At 33.2% G+C, this 18,791-nt stretch overlaps 1 long non-coding RNA gene across 1 annotated transcript in view; it reads left to right on the top strand.

The window, feature by feature from the left end:
• LOC309864395 overlaps positions 1-18,529 on the top strand; it is a 138,965-nt gene extending 120,436 nt beyond the window's left edge. Inside the window, exons 2-3 of the long non-coding RNA XR_014311497.1 lie at positions 10,787-10,945; positions 18,456-18,529. This is a non-coding gene — a long non-coding RNA (uncharacterized lncRNA). The remainder of the gene's footprint in view (positions 1-10,786; positions 10,946-18,455) is intronic.
• The last annotated feature ends 262 nt before the right edge of the window (positions 18,530-18,791 follow it).

The raw sequence follows: 18,791 nt of genomic DNA, 5'->3' as shown, positions 1-18,791 counted from the left end.
CATTCTTCACCTCCTCCCTTCTGCTATCCCAAATGTCTGATCTCTGTGGAATTGCATCAATGGATATCTCACTCTTCTGACTTCCAGTTGGTTTTGTGTATTGGGAAGCCACAGCAGGGGAGTGGATGAGGGGAGAACAGAAGTATAGGCTTCATTTAATTACCCTTCTAGGATTATAACATCTCCCCTCTCCTCTCATGCCTGTAGACTATAGTCCTAGGTTATGACAGCACTCCTTCTGCTCCTACCCCCACGTTTGTAAATAGTCACCTTATAAATAAACCCTCCTTAATTATAATTTAAGTGTGGAATTTATTCCCATTGGGATAAACATGGTTATCCTTTTGGCAACCTTTTTTTGTGTTTTTATTGTTTAGATAGAAAGGAAGTGTATTTGTGTGTATGTAAACATATCTAAATCTATGTCTATATTCATAGCTCTAAATGTATATCTAATACCATTGGAAAATATATTAATATATACATATAAGAATATGCTTATACATTCTTACTCCCTATTTAACAATGAATTCCCATTGACCTTCACATATAAACTATATAATATAGATTGCTCAGCTTTTGAACAGAGAAATCTTCCTCAAAACAATGTTTTCTTTCAGTATTCACTGTTCAAGAAGGAAAGCATAACATAAATCAGAGGTTTCAATTTATATGCATTTTTATTTAGAAATTTTATGAATGTCAAAGTTTCTGGTAATATTTCAAGTATGTCATACTTTTGGATTTTATTGTCTTAATTATGTTCGAAAAATCTTGGATTAAAACCTTGGTTTTTTTTTCATGTCAAGAAAGCTTCTGCATACTACTATTTAATTTATTCTGTTTTTTTTATTTTTTTATTTTAAGGATCCTATTTTTAAGGCTTATTTTTATATTTCTAATTTTCCTATAATCTTGTTTATTGATAACACTCAAAAAGGGTATGTATGTGTGACTTGTACCCATATGTTTGTAAGTGAGCTGTGACCCTTGATCCAAACCTTCTCCCTTGTGTCTTAACAGGTTCAGTGAATCTGATACTATAAATGTACATTACATGAACATAGCAGATTGCATATTCTGACAGTTTTGACTAGACAGGTCAACATATCTTTATTCAGAATGAATTAATTGATTATAAAATTTGTGTATATCTAAACAGGGATCTCTGCAATGACCATTAATAAACTACCTGGCTAGACAAAGAATCAATGTGTCATCTTATGTGAACTTTATCTCTCTACCTTCTCTCTTCTCAGGTCCCAGGCAAGAGCTAGTCCTCAGATATTATCTAGAATAATGAAATTACAGATTTTTAGAACTTAATCTATGCCAGTTGGTTCAGAGTAGACTCATCTTACTTTCAACTCCCATATGATATAAAACATATGCTTGGAGTAAACATTCTGAGGAAATTCTGAAGAAAAAACAAAACTCTAAGAATGTTCTTTTGGTTTGGGGTATTTTTGTTTGTAAGTTGAAGGCTTATTGTGTTCTTTAAATCTGCTGCCTGGTTTTGACTATTAGAAGTAAAATCCAGAACACTGTCATTGTTATATTTCTTAAGTGCTACCATTGCTTGTCCACTATTAATTTTTTTCTGATATGTAGCTGTGAAACTTGAGTTTTGTCTTAGTGTTTGAAATTACTTTTTCAGCTCCTGAAATATCAAAAGAAGTTATGAATTCTTAAGATGGTGGTCATAGATCAAGATATAGGAAACCACTAACATAGCATGATTAATTGTCTTTAATCTATACACTTACATTTCAATTTATACCAAGTTGCAAATGAAAGTCTGTAATACATGCAAATTGTGGGGAAAATGCTGATTGAGCTCAGTAAGTAGCTTTTGTGCTTTTAATCTTGTTTACCCTGTCATGCTAAATATATTGGAGCCATAAAAATGATTGGGTATGACATTATATAAAAGAGACTTAATCAAACACTAAAAATTTAACTTAATTAATTTTATAATTTTCATATATATGTGCCTAAGACTAACTGTAATCAAGTATACAAAATTTAGAGATATTTTTGTTGAAAAAAATACTGCTGTCACTACCTGAAAAGTGATATTACTTAACTAAAAAATAAATTGCTATTCAATATGTGTCCTGCCCAGTGGTCTCTGCTATAATTTTTTGTAGCCTTTGAAACTGATACATACAAAAATGAGCCCTATACTTTCAAAGTATTCTTGGATTTTTTTCTTTCCTAATCTTAATCCCTTGTACTTACATCCCTTAGATCTAAACAGATATTTTAGTTATCCCATTTATTCTTATCCAGAAAATCCCTCCTACAAATGCCTTCCCAACCATCAAGTTTCTTTACATTATAAAATTCTAGATCAAGCCACACTGCCTCCAGGAAGCTGCCCACCATTACTCAATGTCCTCTTTTACATCTGAACAATATCACTCATCCATTCCACACCATTTAGCATAAAATAACAGGTTGTGGTTTTGCAACAGTAATATATACATAGTTATTTAACAAAATCTTGATTGATAATCTGTAATTTTTAGAAAAGATGTTGAGTGTTTGTGCAAAAGTGATTGCAATGATGAAGCCAGGAACCCAATCTAGAGAAAAATAACTGATAATACTATTTATTAGAGTCAATGAATTTGAGCTCTAAATGAGGTAAAAGATTATTGCTGAGACAGACTGGGCAAATAAGCAAGAATAAAGAAAATAGATGGTCATAATTTTTGGTTGGTACAGTTCTTGGTTATACTGATAACAAAGATGGGACCACAGGGGTGAGAGCCTGAGATAGATTAACATTGGTATTAAGATCAGAGCACAAAATGGTTTAACCCCGAGGATGATCAGTTTTTCAAGTATGCTATTTGATGGCCAAGTGGATAATATCTGGTTTCATATTTTGCTATATTCTTTGTATAGGTCATCTATGCTAGGATTTGGTTATGAAAAATATGAATGCTTGATTTTCTTTTCCTTTGTGAGTGAGGTTTCCCCAATAGATGTCTATAGAAAAGGTTTCTCTGCGTTATTTTCCAGGAACTATATATATTTTCTGCTAAAACCATAATTGATGAATCTGTTTCCTTAGTCTCACTGCTGTTTTTAGCATGATGATCTCTTTCCTGTTGTCTTTGTTGTACTATATTAATTCTGAAATGTGTGTTCCATTCTAATAGGAAGAACTCTTGACTCAAATTCTAAAATGCATCTTCTCCACTGTATTAAATTGTGACTTATTCCATGTCTTCCCTTTTATATTCCCTTGTAAGTAGTAGTTCCAGGATTTGGCCATTTAAGTACTTTAACCTGTCTATCATGAGAATTAAACTTGCACTACTCAGTGATCTCATGTTTTTCTCCAACTGAAACCAAAACTGCACTGAATTGTCTTGGTCAACAAGATCTCATCAAGTTAGTAAAATTCTTTATCATTTTTTGGTATCATTACTTTCTGTAATACTGATGCTTTTTATGGCTTTAATTTGGGATAACTATCAGGAAATGTATTTGCTAAAACTAAAATAGTCAAAGACATAAGAAACCACATTATAAAATCTTCTGAATTAAGAAAATGATAGCTGTATTCCTGGTAAAGAAATTAAATATAATGAAAATACAGCCCACAAAATTATCCTTCTGAAAAACAAATCTGATTAAGTTCCTTCACTGATTAAAAAAAAAAAGTACAATTATTCAGTTATTCTCTATTGCCTAGAATGGTTGCATGTGTGTGGATATACATATATGTGTTTTTTTGGTCATATACCTACACTAGTAAAATAATATTGAAGAAAAAACATGTATTTATAATTAAATTAGAGTCCTATTATTCTACCCATATATTTAATATAATGTACATATACAACTGGAATTTTTAAAAGATTAAAAAAAAATACAAATGCAAAACCTCTAACCTTCTTCCATATTTTAAGAATTTATCTTGAATAACTTTTGGCATACATCCCATCTCCTCTAGCAACCAGAGACATGGAACAGGGGTCAGCAAACTATGGGCTATAGGTAAAATCAAATGTACAACCTGTTTTTGTAAATAAAGTTATACTGAAAGCTTGCCATGCCCATTTGTACTTTACATATGGTCTGTGGTACTTTCAAACATTATAATGAGATTATACGTCCACAAAGACATGAACTTACTTCTAAATAAAAGTTCTAGTTTCTTGTCACGCCTACCACTCAATTTCCAAATATTTATAGTTCTAGCCTTTGAGTATTCCTCACTGTTTTCATAGTAGATCCTGTGTTTTCACTCAGTTTACAGCTTTAAGCATGTTCTTCCCTTTGCTTAGAAGCCTTCATGAAGGTCTTTTGTTTAATTCTTCATACCATTTCTTATTTTATAAAATGCCTCTCACAGTGACTTTTGTGTGGCTATTAATTATGAACAAATTTTGTCTAATTCGACATAAAACCTCGCATAGGCAGATGGATTGGTCTCTCAGAGTTTTGAATCTCAAGTAGAAACTCAGAGAGAATGAAATTGGAGTATTCAACAGCAATGTCCTAATGGAATGGTTCACAAAATCCCACTGCTGAGTTCCTTGGAAAGGTCCGTATATTATTCACATGATCTGGTCATTTAGGACTTTCCTTAATTTTATATATCTTTCTAATGCATTTTTGTTTTGCTTAAGCTAGCCCTGATCTAATGTTTTTGAAAATGTGATCAAGTTTACCAGGATCCCATCTGCTCATTAGAAATTATCCAAATTCTAAATTAAAAAAAAAAAATTAAAAATTACCCAAATTCTTACAGGAGAGGTGATGAAAAGTTATTAACAACCAAAAAGGCTAATTAGCACATACAAACTGTCCTGTAATTATTTCTCTAAAAATTAGGACCAGTTTAACTTACAAAAGACTCTGAAAAATTCTCTTCCCTGTGACTGATTTCACTACACCTGGGGAAAGGGTATGGAAAGAGCAATAACATGGTTGTGAAATCCACTTCCTTGCTTAAGATACTGGATTGAAGACTAACTGCTGCTAAGAGAAGAATGTATTACAGATTCATGAAAAAAAAATAGCAAATGAAAATTTTTATACTCTTTAAAAAGTTAAAACAAGGGGCGCCTGGGAGGTTCAGGTATGGTTAAGAGTCTGCTTTTGGCTCAGGTCATGATCCCAGGGTCCTGGGATGGAGCCTGCATCAGACTCCCTGCTCAGTGTGTGTGCTCTCGTCCTTGCTCTCTCTCTCTCTCTGTCAAATAAATAATATCTTTAAAAATTTTTAAATTAAAAAAATGCCAAAAAAAAAAAAAGCCTAAACAAAACAGCACAGACCACAGATAAGCAAACTTTCTCAATGAATACTGTTATGCTGAAAATAAAAAATAAATTAAAAAAAAAAAAAAAACAAAAAAAAAAAAAATAAAAAAAAAAAAAAAATAAAAGGGCAGATAGTATTTTCAGCTTTGTGGGCTACACAGTATTGCAACTACTAAACTCTGCCTTTAAAGCACAAAAGCAGCCATAGACAGTACATAAATGAATAAGCATGGCTGTGTTCCAGTAAAACTTTTTTTTACAAAAACAGGCAAAAACAGGTCCATGCTTAGCAGCCCCCTTGTATACACAGATATTTATGCACATCTATGGGCTTCTATACCTGAGGTATGAATGGGCATGCATAGTTTTAATATTGTGGCTCATTTACTGATTAAACACCTATTTTTGAACCCTCATTCTGCATTCAGAAAAGTTCCAAACCCACAGCTTCCTATAATTAGCTCTAGAGTCAAATCCCTCTGAATTGAGGCACTTGAAGAAGTAGCTGTTAGATCCCAAATGTATATAACATACATCCTCATGGCATAAAAATCTGTGTTCTAGTTTCCAAGTGTACATAAAAGATGACATAATGAGAACAGAAATCTGTGTTCTGATTTCCCGTTGGAAGTTTGAATGTGCATGTCCCAGAATTTACATTCAGATCCATTTAAACAACTGAGCCCAAGGCCACCGCCTTTATACTCTTAGATCCTTACTTTGTGTTGTGGTTTGTTGGCTTTTATATCTGAACATAAATAAACATATATTCATATTTAAACTTAACAAAACTTCTGTGTGGTATCATCTTGAAATGTACAATTGTTAACTGTCAGGTTTTCATAGTTGACAGTCCTTATTGAGCCAAGACAAAACTAGCTGCAGTTGAGCCTTGAAATTATAGTAAACCTTTGGATTTGCTGGTATGCTCAGAGAACTATTACAGTTGCTTTTATGCTGTAATCTTGTCATTCAAATTGTGAATATAAACAGACTCAGAGAAAGGTATATTAAGAGTCAAAACAAGGGAGGAGGAATGGCTTACATGTCCTTTTCAGAACCCTTTATCAGTAATAATTGAAACAAAGAGATTCTGGTCTCTAGGTCGTCAAAATCAGAAGCTTCTACTTTGGACACATAAATATAGTTTTTTCTTGCTTCAAAGATAATTTCAAAGTTGTGGTTGTGATTAATTTAAGTACATATTTTTGATGCTTTCTACCATCATCATTATCTTCTGACCAAAAAGTCCCCCATCCCTGTTTATCCCTGTTTTGTTCCTTATGGATTTTCTGTCCTTGGACAGTTTGGGTATAGATTACATATTCTCAGTTCTTCATATTGTTTTGTTGGGCTCATAATTTATTATTTAAAAGATAATCCTGCTTTCAGCAGTTTGTGAGAGGAGTAGTGACACATTTGAGCTACTGGATTTAAACTAGTCACTTAAATGTTTTTCTGCCTTCATTGGGCACAGAGGTCAGGGTCATTGCCAAAAGAAAGAAAGAAAAAAAAAAAAGATATGTCTTCTCTTGTGAAAAAGGCAAGAAATTGCCCTCCAGAATTTCCTATCAGGTGTTAAATAAGAACAAGGTCAACCCAAGAAAAATGAAGAAAACAAAAAATCACAGTAATGGTTCTCCCTTTTCTAAAAACCAATTAATGCTTTGGCATTCCCTGGGTGTTTGTTTTTTTTTTTTTTTCATTTTTTTGTATTTAATGTTTTTTAAAACTTTGATATAAAAAAGTCACCATTAAAATTTTAGTGTATTTGTAACATTCTTTTTACAAATAAACTCTAAACAAAAGTTCCCTACAAGCCAAAAGAGGAAAGACAAAGCCACTGCATTATGCTAAAAGTAAATTACATAATTATAGTTAATTGCTCTAAAAAGTAACATAAATGTTTAATTCATTTAAAAGAACACATGTAGACACATTCTAGGTGTCATTTCTTACAGAGGCAATAAATTTAGTTATTATTAATATCATATGAATCAGTAATTAGAACTTAAAGAAAACCCCCAGAATGGTTGTAACCATGCTAATATAATACTACAAACAGCCTTCTAATTGCATAGCTTACATTCAGGTTAATTGTGCTACAGACATTGCCTTAGTTGCTCTACTGTGAAGTTGACACCTACAGTAAACATTGCATGGTTCAAGATCATTGCTTAATTACATTGCAATAGATTCAAAACTACTTCATACCGGTTTATTAAATGTTTCTTTAGTATTTTAAGCTTCACTATCATCAGAAACAATTTTCCTTTTTCTTTGTTTTAATATAATTAATGTTTTAATCTAAGGACATTGGGTATTTTAAAATTATAGAACTATTATTCAAGAGATGTTTCTTAAAAAGAAAAAAAATGTGAGATGTTGGAAATAAATATCTGATTAAGATAAGTAGAAAGATTGCAGTCTTTGGATCTAAAGGCTGCAAGTGGACCTTTTAAAACAAGAAGATCACTGAGGACTTATCTGGGTGTGGATTAAGAGTAAAGTAATGTTTGCATAGTTGAAATGAAATATCTGACTATAGTTGTTTCTGTGTGTGTGTGAACATGTGTGCATGTGCGTGTATGTTTCAAAATGCTTTATTTTAGGAATTTAAAACTGGAAAAGAATTAGGCCCATTTATTTCACAGAAGAAGAAATTGTGTCTCAGGTGAAACAGCACATAAGATTTAAGAATAATCTAATGGGGGGAGTATCCAGAGAGTACTTGTTGACTTTTACTCCAAGACTCTTGGTTTATCATTTTAAGAACTTACTTATTTCATGTGGAAAAGTAAGCTATTACTATTTATTGGAGACATGTGTATATATGCATGTGCTTTGGATTGGCAGAGAAGTATACTTAGCTATATTGGAAACAGAATTTTTCATGGAATTATTAATGATATATTTATACAAATGAATATAGGTAATAATGCATATTTGTTACTTTAGAAAATACTAACACAAAATACAACAAAACAAAAACAAACCCACCTCTCCAAACTTCATTGTTGAAATACAGATAGGCAACTATTTGAGGATGTCCCTTGAAGTTGTTTTGATTTCCAGAGAATTCTTAAAGCCATAGCTTTACAATTCCATGTAGATTACAGGGTGCTATGGCTCACTTCCTGTAATAGATGCACATGAATTAAAGCAAGTATGAAAGGAAAGGTGTCTGAAAGAAGGAAGATCCTAAGGATATGCATGTTGTGAAACAGCATGAAGGTAATTAACAATAAAATCAAATAGAAAAACAATCAAAAGAAATGAAATCTTGCCATTTGCGACAACATGGATGGAACTAGAGCGTATCATGCTTAGTGAAATAAGTCAAGCAGAGAAAGACAACTATCATATGATCTCCCTGATATGAGGAAGTGGTGATGCAACATGGGGGCTTAAGTGGGTAGGAGAAGAATCAATGAAAGAAGATGGGATTGGGAGGGAGATAAACCATAAGTGACTCTTAATCTCACAAAACAAACTGAGGGTTGCTGGGGGGAGGGGGTTTGGGAGAAGGGGGTGGGCTTATGGACATTGGGGAGGGTATGTGCTTTGGTGAGTGCTGTAAAGTGTGTAAACCTGGTGATTCACAGACCTGTACCCCTGGGGATAAAAATATATGTTTATAAAAAAAAAAATTAAAAAAAATTAAAATTTAAAAAAAAGAAAAGAAAAACAATCATAGGTTATTTGACATAAGATAAAGTCTTTAAATTAAAAAGCAGCACAATGACAAATTTCCATAATAACATGGTTTTTTATTCTATGCTATTTCACACTCCCAGTGGAATTCCCATAGTCTCCAAATTAAATGTGTGCTAAGACCTGTAGTTTCTTTTATATGGATTCTTTGCCCATCTAAGAGAAATCTTCTCTACATTTATTGGGCATTTTAAGCTTTTTAGTCTTTTACTGTAATGTCAAATGCTTCCATAATGGAAATTTTATACATATTTCATATATGTATACGTATGTGCACATACCGTCTTTCTTAACCTTTATAGTGGGTAATGACAGTTTCCTTTAGATTTTCTGACCAGAACTAAGTGCTCTGTGGGACTGACCAAGAAGAATCATTAGTGAAATTTTTTGTCTCTTTATGACTGTTAAGGGGTTGTTGGGTTTTCTGTTTGTTTGTTTTTTACAGCGTCCCAGTCTACAAAATTATAGACAGAGGTTTTAACAAAGCCACCTGAAATACTAATAAGTTCAGTAGATGGAACAAACCACAGAGTTTAGAAGTTAAGCACAACTCTATGAGAACTGTTTAAATGTTAGGGACACCTTATCCTTCATGGAAAGTGCTTTAAAAGAAATTTCATAGGGCACCTGTGTGGCTCAGTGGGTTAAAGCCTCTGCCTTCGGCTCAGGTCATGATCTCAGGGTCCTGGGATCAAGCCCCACATTGGGCTCTCTGCTCAGTGGGGAGCCTGCTTCCCCGACCCCCACCTCTCTCTGCCTGCCTCTCTGCCTACTTGCTATCTCTCTCTCTCTCTCTCTGTGTGTCAAATAAATAAAAATAAAATCTTTTAAAAAAAAAAAAGAAATTTCACACACTAATTCTCTTGAAATTTCTCTAGAGTAAAATCAACTTATTCTCTGCACTAAGTCTTTATAGAGTGGATAAAGATGACCATCTGCCAGTTCTGAGTCAAAACCTCTTTTATACTTCTTTTTATATATTTATATTTTATATTTCTATTTGAATGCTTGTGCCTCTACCATTGCCAGGAAACAAACAAAAGAGAAGTGGAAGCCGGGGTTAATTTGCTAATTTTAGGAAGAGGATAGACTTGTTAAGTATGGCCAAGGTCCAATTTCAGCCTAGCCTAGATTCGCTGACACCCTTCTCCAACCCAGATTGCTCCAATCCTAACAGGAGCAATCCTACCTAAAGTTATCAGTGCAGCCAGGTGAGCCAACTTTCAACCCAAGTGTAACTCTAGGATAATAAAGTATTATTAATTTAATACTTCATGTTTAGGCGTAGTTTGTTACGTAGTCTTTTTTTAGCCTAGCAAAATGATGGTCTGAATAACAAACTATTCTACCCACCTACCTATAATAAATCCTTTACTTATTGATCAATTCTATCTGTATAGAATATAAGATTCATTAATAAAGAATCTTTGTTTTGTTGAATCATGAATACTTAGGCATTGCACTTAACATGTACATAATAAATATTTATTTGTGGTATGGATGTAGCAGCATAAACATAATATTCCAGTTTTGGAAGAACAAAAGATAACTGTCATTCTCAGACCATAACAAATAAGTCTAAAAACTTTTTAAAAGCAGTGAAATTTACCAGGATTAGAATGGAAAGAAGTAAATATAAGAAGTTGGGATGGAGATTTCAGCAGTGGGTGCATATTTTTGTTGAATGCTTTCTGAGATTCAATGATGAAAAGCACTAGGAAGATTTTTAAAACACTTCCTATAACTGAAGGGGACACTGTCAGAAGCAAAAGTGCACCTTTGTTTTCAGTTGCAGGTTGGTGCACTGCGTAGAGATTGCTACAGCAGAAGCCAATAGACTCAATTTGGTTTGAAAAAGAAAATGGATGAAATATTACTCAGCCATAAAAAAGATGAATACCCAACCTTCGTATCAACATGGATGGGACTGGAGTTTATGCAGAGTGAAGTAAGTAAAGCAGAGAAAGTCAATTACCATATGATTTCACTTGTAGAACATAAGAAATATCATCGAGGACATTAGGAGAAGGGAATAATGAAAGGGGAGAAATCAGAAAGAGACGAACTTTGAGAGACTGTGGACTCTGAGAAATAAACTGAGGATTTTAAAGAGGAGGGGCATTGGGGGATGGGTTGGCCTGGTGGTGAGAGTTAATGAGAACATGTATTGCATGGAACACTGGGTTCTATACATATACAATGAATCGTGGAACACTACATCAAAAATTAGTGATGTACTCCATGGTGACTAACATAAATACAGATTAAAAAAAAAATTAACTGGGGAAAAAAAAAAGAAAACCAAGTTCCAGTAAGAGGTACAATGCCAAGGCACACTTGCAAGTATATCATGTATACCTGAAGGAAAAGATTGTGAAAACTAATTAGCCTCTGTATATTGTATCATATTAACTATGTTCATCAATTTAAACCTGTAAGGATAGCAATTTCCTACGGTTCAACCTGAAGCATGGCCCTATTTCTATCCTCTATCTCCATCCTCTACACAAACTTATTCAGTATGATAGTTAACAAAAAGGAATTAATGTAGTACAACAAAATACTAGGAGAAGAAGAAACAGAGCAGAAAAAATTTACCTAAAATTTAAGAATGGCCCTATGTTAGATATTTACTATTTGTTCCTAATACATATTTCCTTCTTCTCAGATTTGCTAGGAATTTATGGAGGCTGGTCATTGTGAACCTCCTCAAGCATTCTCTTTAACTCCTCCAGATTGACTTTGGTCAGTCAAGTTGGTGGGAGTAACTGACAGCAGATCTAGGGGTAAAAGATTTAGGTCAGGACATCTGTTCCTCAGCTTTCTTCCCACCAGGACACTGGTGTACTGTGTTCCTCCATTACATGTTATAGCTCCTGATAAGTAACCGTCTCTTACAGCAACTGCCATTTCCTTTGGCTTCCAGTAATTGTTTCTTCCCTTGAGGCCTCCAAAAGATAATGTGTTTTCCACTGTTGCCAGCTCTAGATGCTTCACCATGTTTATGCGCTTGCTGCAATAATCCTTTTATTAAACTTGCCTCATTAGTGTTGTCTCATTTGAGTAGATCATCTGTTTCTTACCGGGATTTTCATTATTATAACCACAAAACAAAATGGAAACTCAGAAAAGACAGCAGAAGGTAATGACATAAGAGTTGGTAGAAATCCTCAAAGCATAGAGGAAAAACAGAAAATGGAAAAAGCCTAAGAAATAATTGAGACTGTGGAAAATTTGGTAAAGGTAATGGTGGATATAATTGACAAAATCAAAATTAATTTGAAATAAAGTGTTAAGCTCTTAAATAAGAAATAAGAATTAGAGGATTTAACAAGGAGAAGCCTAGTTGCTTAGGTCTTCATTCCACCCACCCCTCCACCCCAAAATAGAGATAGAATACTTCAAATCATAATTCAAGAAAATTTATCTGAAATCAAAACTATCTTTAATTTACATATCAAAAGGATACTATGTGGAGTGAGGAAAATTGACAAAGAATTGTGAATATCAATGTATATCCTAAATATTAAAGGTAAGAAAAGAATTCTTTGGGAAGCAAAGCCAAAAGATCAAGTCTTTTATGAATAAAAATAGAATTAGGCTAGCCTCAAACTTCTTTAAAACTTGTATCCTGGGGGTGCCTGGGTGGCTCAGTGAGTTAAAGTCTCTGCCTCTGGCTCAGTTCATGATCCCAGGGTCCTGAGATCAAGCCCCACATAGGGCTCTCTGCTCAATAGGGAGCCTGCTTCCTCCTCTCTCTCTCTCTTTCTCTGCCTGCCTCTCTGCCTACTTGTGATCTCTGTCTGTCAAATAAATAAATAAAATCTTAAGAAAAAAAAAAAAAAAAACTTGTATCCTGGAAGATATAGAAGCAGTTACAAGGCACTCAAGAGAAGAAAGTGGGGCTATGGATTTTATGTAGGGAAAACACGCTCTTCAACTAGGAAGCTTGAACATACATACATAAAGCTTGAAAATATATTTTTCCCAAGAGTACTTCTTAAGTAAATCATAAGAAGAACTTCAGTGAACTGTGGAAAATCTCAAGAGATTATGTAAAAGATGAGGTTATGAGCATTAAGTATATGAAACTGTGGAATAAAATCTAAGATCTATATAAGGTCTAAGGTGAGGGAAAAAAGTTAAAGTGATTGGCCTCACAATGAAAAAACGATTAAAAGAAAATGTAAAAAAGATGGGAAGTAGAGTAAGTTAAATTACCTCATCCAATATAGCTAAAAATTAAGTGATATCATTGAAAGTATTGTTGGGGATGAAAAGCTAAATTATAAAAGTAGTACTACTGAGTAAAATCAGATGTAGATAAGAGGTAGGAGAGAAATTAGTAGAGAAAATATAGTAATATATTTTTTCATGATATGCAATAAAAGACTACGGATTCAAATTAAAGATGACCACTATAATAAAAAGCAACCCTTCCTAAATATCAAGAAAATCTACATATTAAAAAATAAACAAACATACAGCTTAAAAAATAAAATTTTAAAAATAAATGTAACATTACATTAAAAATATGAAAACATATTTGAAAAAACAAATCAGTTTTTTTTTTTTAAGATTTTATTTACTTATTTGACAGAGAGAGAGACAGTTGGAGAGGGAACACAAGCAGGGGGAGGGGGAGAGGGAGAGGCAGCTGTCTACCGGGCAGGGAGCCAGTTGTAGGGCTTGATCTCAGGACCCTGGACTCATGACCTGAGCCAAAGATGGATGCTTAATGACTGAGCCACCAGGTGCCCCCAAAAGCAAATAAGTTTAAATGAACTAAAATCATCCAGAGAGATAATTTCATATTTGTCTATAATGAAAAATTCTATAAAAAAATATATATACCCAAGATTTATACAAAAAGCATTATTTGAAATGGGAAAAATAGGCAAAAATACTGAAGTAAATGAATGTATGGAATTCTGGAGCTGTATCAGAAAAAATAAAAACAGATAAAATGGACCAAAATAGTATCACATAATAAATCTTTAGACTGTGAAAGGAGAAAAAGAATCCCAGAATTTCTTTTAATTCTTTCTTTTAGAAAATCAAAGGAAAAATAACAGATAATAATAATGTAATTGATTTATATATGCACATAAATATGCATATATAAATAGATTGATGTATTTGTATATTTATATATGTTATATATATATACATACAGATATATATACATATATATATTTGTATATATCTTATAAAGTTTGATACATATAGAAAGCTTGTACTCCAAAATTTGATGTTATAATTTATTTTCAGAGCATATTAATAAAAGTTGAACATATATTTGACTAAAGACAAAGCTTCAATATCTATCAAGAAAAAAGAAATACAGAAACTATATGGTGACCATAGGTCAATAAAAATGAAAATAGTATAACTAGAAAACAAAATTTTATACTAACTATAAATTTAATACTGTATTTTTAAGAAAACTCCTGTTTTATGTGGTTAATATAAAACATCATAGAAAATCCAAAAAAAATGATAATGAATATAAAACACTAAAAATTTATGAGATTTATCTAAAGGAAAGCTTAGAGGAAAATGAATAGCTTTTATCACCTAGAGCAATACACAGAAAATGAAAAAAATATTTAATGCTGATTCAAATATTTGGAAGCTTTAAAATAACAAAACTTAAAAAAAAATCATTGAAACGGAATTTAGGGAATATGACAACAGAATAGTGAAAGCAGATCATTTGAGGCCCTGAGGCAGTAGGGTGCCTTGTGTATTAGAGGAACAGAAAGAAAATCCATGAGACTGGAGCTGTGAGAACAAGAAGGAAGTCATAAAGGATGAGGTCAGAGAACTAACAGGAGGTGCAGACCACATACCGTCTTGCAGGTAATAGCAAAGACTGGCTGTAGAATCGAGAGTAGGTTTCAGGGAAAAAGACGAAGACCAGCACAAAAGTTAATGCGTTCATCCAGGGGAGAGATGATGTGGCTTTGACCAATGTGGGTTGCCAATTGAAGATGGTGAGCAGCAGTTGACTTCTGGATTTATTTTGAAGTAGAGCCAATAGGATTTATTGTTGCAACTGGTGTGAGAAAGGAAAAAAGGCAAAGGTGACATCACTTGCCTCAACAGGTAGAATGGAGTTGTCAGTGACTGAGATGAAGAAAGCCAGTGATAGGGTTGGTGTGGGGAGAGATCAGGAGTTCAGTTTTAGACAAGTTCATTTTGAGATGCCTATTATATATCCAAGTGCAGGTGCCAATTAGGCAGTTAAATATTTAGGCCCAGAATAAAGTGGAAAGATCTGGCCTGTAAATGTAAACTTGAGAATTATCAGCCTAGATGCTGAATGCAAAAATTAAGGGGGAATTGTTCAGTTTTTATTTTCTCAGTTTTTGTTGTTGTTGTTGTTCAGACTTCCATGTCTGAAAGGAAAGAAATAAGGAAATTACTTTTGCCAAATCAGTGCATGTTAATCCACTGAGTGCCAAGCTAATAGATTTATGTTTGATCTGCTAATCTATTAGATATGAATGGAAATTTGTGAACAAGGGAAATGTGACCAGGATGAAGTTTGAAAGTTATTATTCTGTAAATCTGAATACTATATATGAAGTATGGAGACACAAATAGGGCTTTGTACTAGGAATAGAGGGTAGAAAATCCAGGCTTAAGATTAATGTAGTGGAAATGGAGATGAATAACTTTTCTTTTTCCCTGAAAGATTTAACTACACATGGATTCAAATGTTACCAATTTAAATGTGCTCCTATAACCTTCTTAAGTGAAATGAAGCTGCTTTCATTTCAAAGAGCCAAAGGCAATATGCTTATATTTGCAACAATCACAACAGCAAAACATTTTTTTCCAGTGGAGTCATACTTTAAAGAATATTCTTTCTATAATGGATACTGCCCCTTTAAGTAGCAGAAAACAGCTTTAGAGGATAATAGTTGTTATTATGATTGTCAATCTATCCCAGATCTGCTATTCTGTATTTGGTCGCTTATAAAATAGTACTTTCAGCATGAGGATTCTATTTGTCTCAAGACAGAATGTCACATCCCTGATACGGATTGGAAAAGGATGAAATCTGAGAAAGGAGAGAGAGAGATAGAGAGGGAGACAGAGAGAAAGAGCTCAATGCCAGGAAAAAAAAATATTATGGTTCTAGACCTCTTAAATCAATCCAATAGTATCTATTCTTAAATTAACATCCTTAAAAAAAATGAACTGACAACTTCCTTTTATTGTTTCATTGGGAAAAGATGTCAAACCAGTACGTAGAGATATCCTATCTTTGATTTCTACTATTTGTATATAATGTCTTTGATAACATGTAGTTGGCCTGAAACTCTCATGTCATGTTTACATGTGTATCTTTATTTATCTATTGTTAGATTGTTGAGTAAACAACAGTTAAAAAAGAATCAAAAGCCTTTGCATCTGAGTTGGTTGTAATTTATTTTGACCCCACACATACATACAATTTCCTTAATTGGTTAATTCACCTGTTAAATAGGTCTCTCCATTTTTACAAATATTTGATGATGTTCTGTCAACAAGAATGCCCTTAAGTATATGCTAAGTATTTCAGAAATATAAAATTTCCATAAAAGAAAAGTCAACTTATTTACTGATGGAGGAGCCACTGGTTGACTGCAGTAAAATCTTGGCCCACTCATAGGTTTGTCATGTAATGACAAAGACAAGTTCTCTGGGTTTCTGGCATAATCCCCATACATTATCTAGGGTGATATTTTATTTGTTAAATTTTAGTGTCAAATAATAGTGCTCTGCAAGATGTTATTTCAAGAAACAAAAAGCAATATAATTTCAGAAATCAAGGGATATTTATGCCACTGGGAAAGAGAACAAAATATTCCTCAGGGAATAGAAGTGCCAAATAATATATCACACTGATCATATGTTGATATAGGAAGCATATTGGGGGAGTTGAAGAGAATATTTATAGTTGAAAGAAATTGGGGCTAGGAAATATTACATAATTAACCGTGAATTAAGGATATTATGGGCCATGTGGGAAGGGTTAGTCTATAAAAAGAAAAAAAGAAAAAGAAAGAGCTTTGGAATAAAAACGACCTGGTGAAAACCTCTGTGCCACCTTACTATTATATTATTTGGAATAAAGTTAATAATCTGACTATCCTGTCTTCCTGACTGGAAAATGGAATAAAAGAATAGCAGAGACCCCTTTAAGAGTTAACAATAGTAAGCATAAGCAAAGGGCTGAGCACAGGGTCTGGAACACTGTAGCAGTTTACTAAGGGTTTATTCTGTTCCTCTTATAGAAAAACAACAACAAAAAAAGATTATAGAAAATAAAAAGGCTTTCAAATTTTGGCATATATGTTTTTTAAAAAGCTCTGAAGGAAGAATATAACTAGCTTTGATATAATAATTACAGAAAATACAAAATTAAATTCAGCTACCCATTCAAAGATGAGAATAAAATCAGTCAAACTGATGGACTTTTGGTATGCTCCAAGAAGGATGCAGTTGATGAGAACAGAAATAACAGAAGTTAAATAATTCTGGACACTGGCTCCAGTTTACATAAAGATTACTATAACTGTGGATTTTGGTTTTGTTCATAAAGGTTCATAATTAGTTTGACACTGTTCTTTATTATTAATAATTTATAATTATCATCAGTTTGGGTGGGAGCTTAGAGAAAGAACCTTACTCTGGAAAGATGTGGATTCTAGTTATAATTTTTTTCCAGCAATCAATAAATGATTTATTTTCACTGGTCTTTGTTTCCTAATCTATAAACTTAAATTTTTTGACTCTTCTATTTCTAAAAGTCTTCTTTTTGCTACAAGTGATTCTTAAGGCTGATTTTTAAATTCATTTTAAAATTATTTTCAGAGGGCTTTAAAATTTCTAGCTACCTTCTACTACATCAATGTCTTACTAGTGTTTCTACTAATTAAAAAAAAAACAAACAAAAACTGGCCCAATGGTTTAGTAGACATGCTATTAAGTAAATTTTTTTCTTCAGAAGTGTGAAACTTTTTACGTGACCATGAGTCAGTGTCCATAGTAGGAGTGTGTGTAGAGGATTCATTACAGAGATAAATGTTTCAACTCTTTTTGACCCTGGACCAAAATAAATGAGTGTAATAAAGTTCACCCCTTTGAGTTCTGCCTTGTTATCAAATATTCCCCAAATCATGAAGCCAATAAAAATGAAATAGTCTGTCCAGGGAAAAACAACAAAAAAATTGTAGTTTTTCCCCTCAGGCATTTTAAGAAAACTTCGAGTCTAGATGTATGAATGAAATTACTTCTAAAAATTAGAAAGTTCTATCAGCTTGGAAGTATGTGACTATCTTTAGCAGGAGGTTAGACCTCTACCCTGAGAAAAACAGTGATTGCATCATTTCACATTTTTTTTCTTCTTATCAACTGGGGGAAATATTTTTGACCTCATTTCTCATTTTTTTAGATTTAATTAGATCCACATAAGAAAAAAAAAAAAAAACGAGATTAAAGTGACTCTTTGGAGGAATCAACACTTCCCATCACCAGGTAGGAGAAGAATAGCGTTCAACACCCTGTTTAGTGTGTTGTTGCAGGTCCAACAGCTAACGCTTAATGAAGATGGAAAGAAGGCAGCCTTGAACACAGGACCCCTCCAGTGCTCAGATACCACTCGCCTTGGGAGGGGTTGATCATCCCCTTCTGCGGCCCTCTTTTCCTCTACCTCCATCTCTCATAGCAATTTTATGACTATTTAACTGAGATTTTGATTTTCTTAGGCCTCTATTCTATTATCACACTGGTCTCCTATT

This window comes from Mustela nivalis (assembly GCF_964662115.1).
Source record: "Mustela nivalis genome assembly, chromosome: 5".
In the NCBI taxonomy this organism is placed as follows: Eukaryota; Metazoa; Chordata; class Mammalia; order Carnivora; family Mustelidae; genus Mustela; species Mustela nivalis.
The sequence above is the reverse complement of the archived record's forward strand: the minus strand, read 5'-3'. Positions and strand labels throughout refer to the sequence as shown.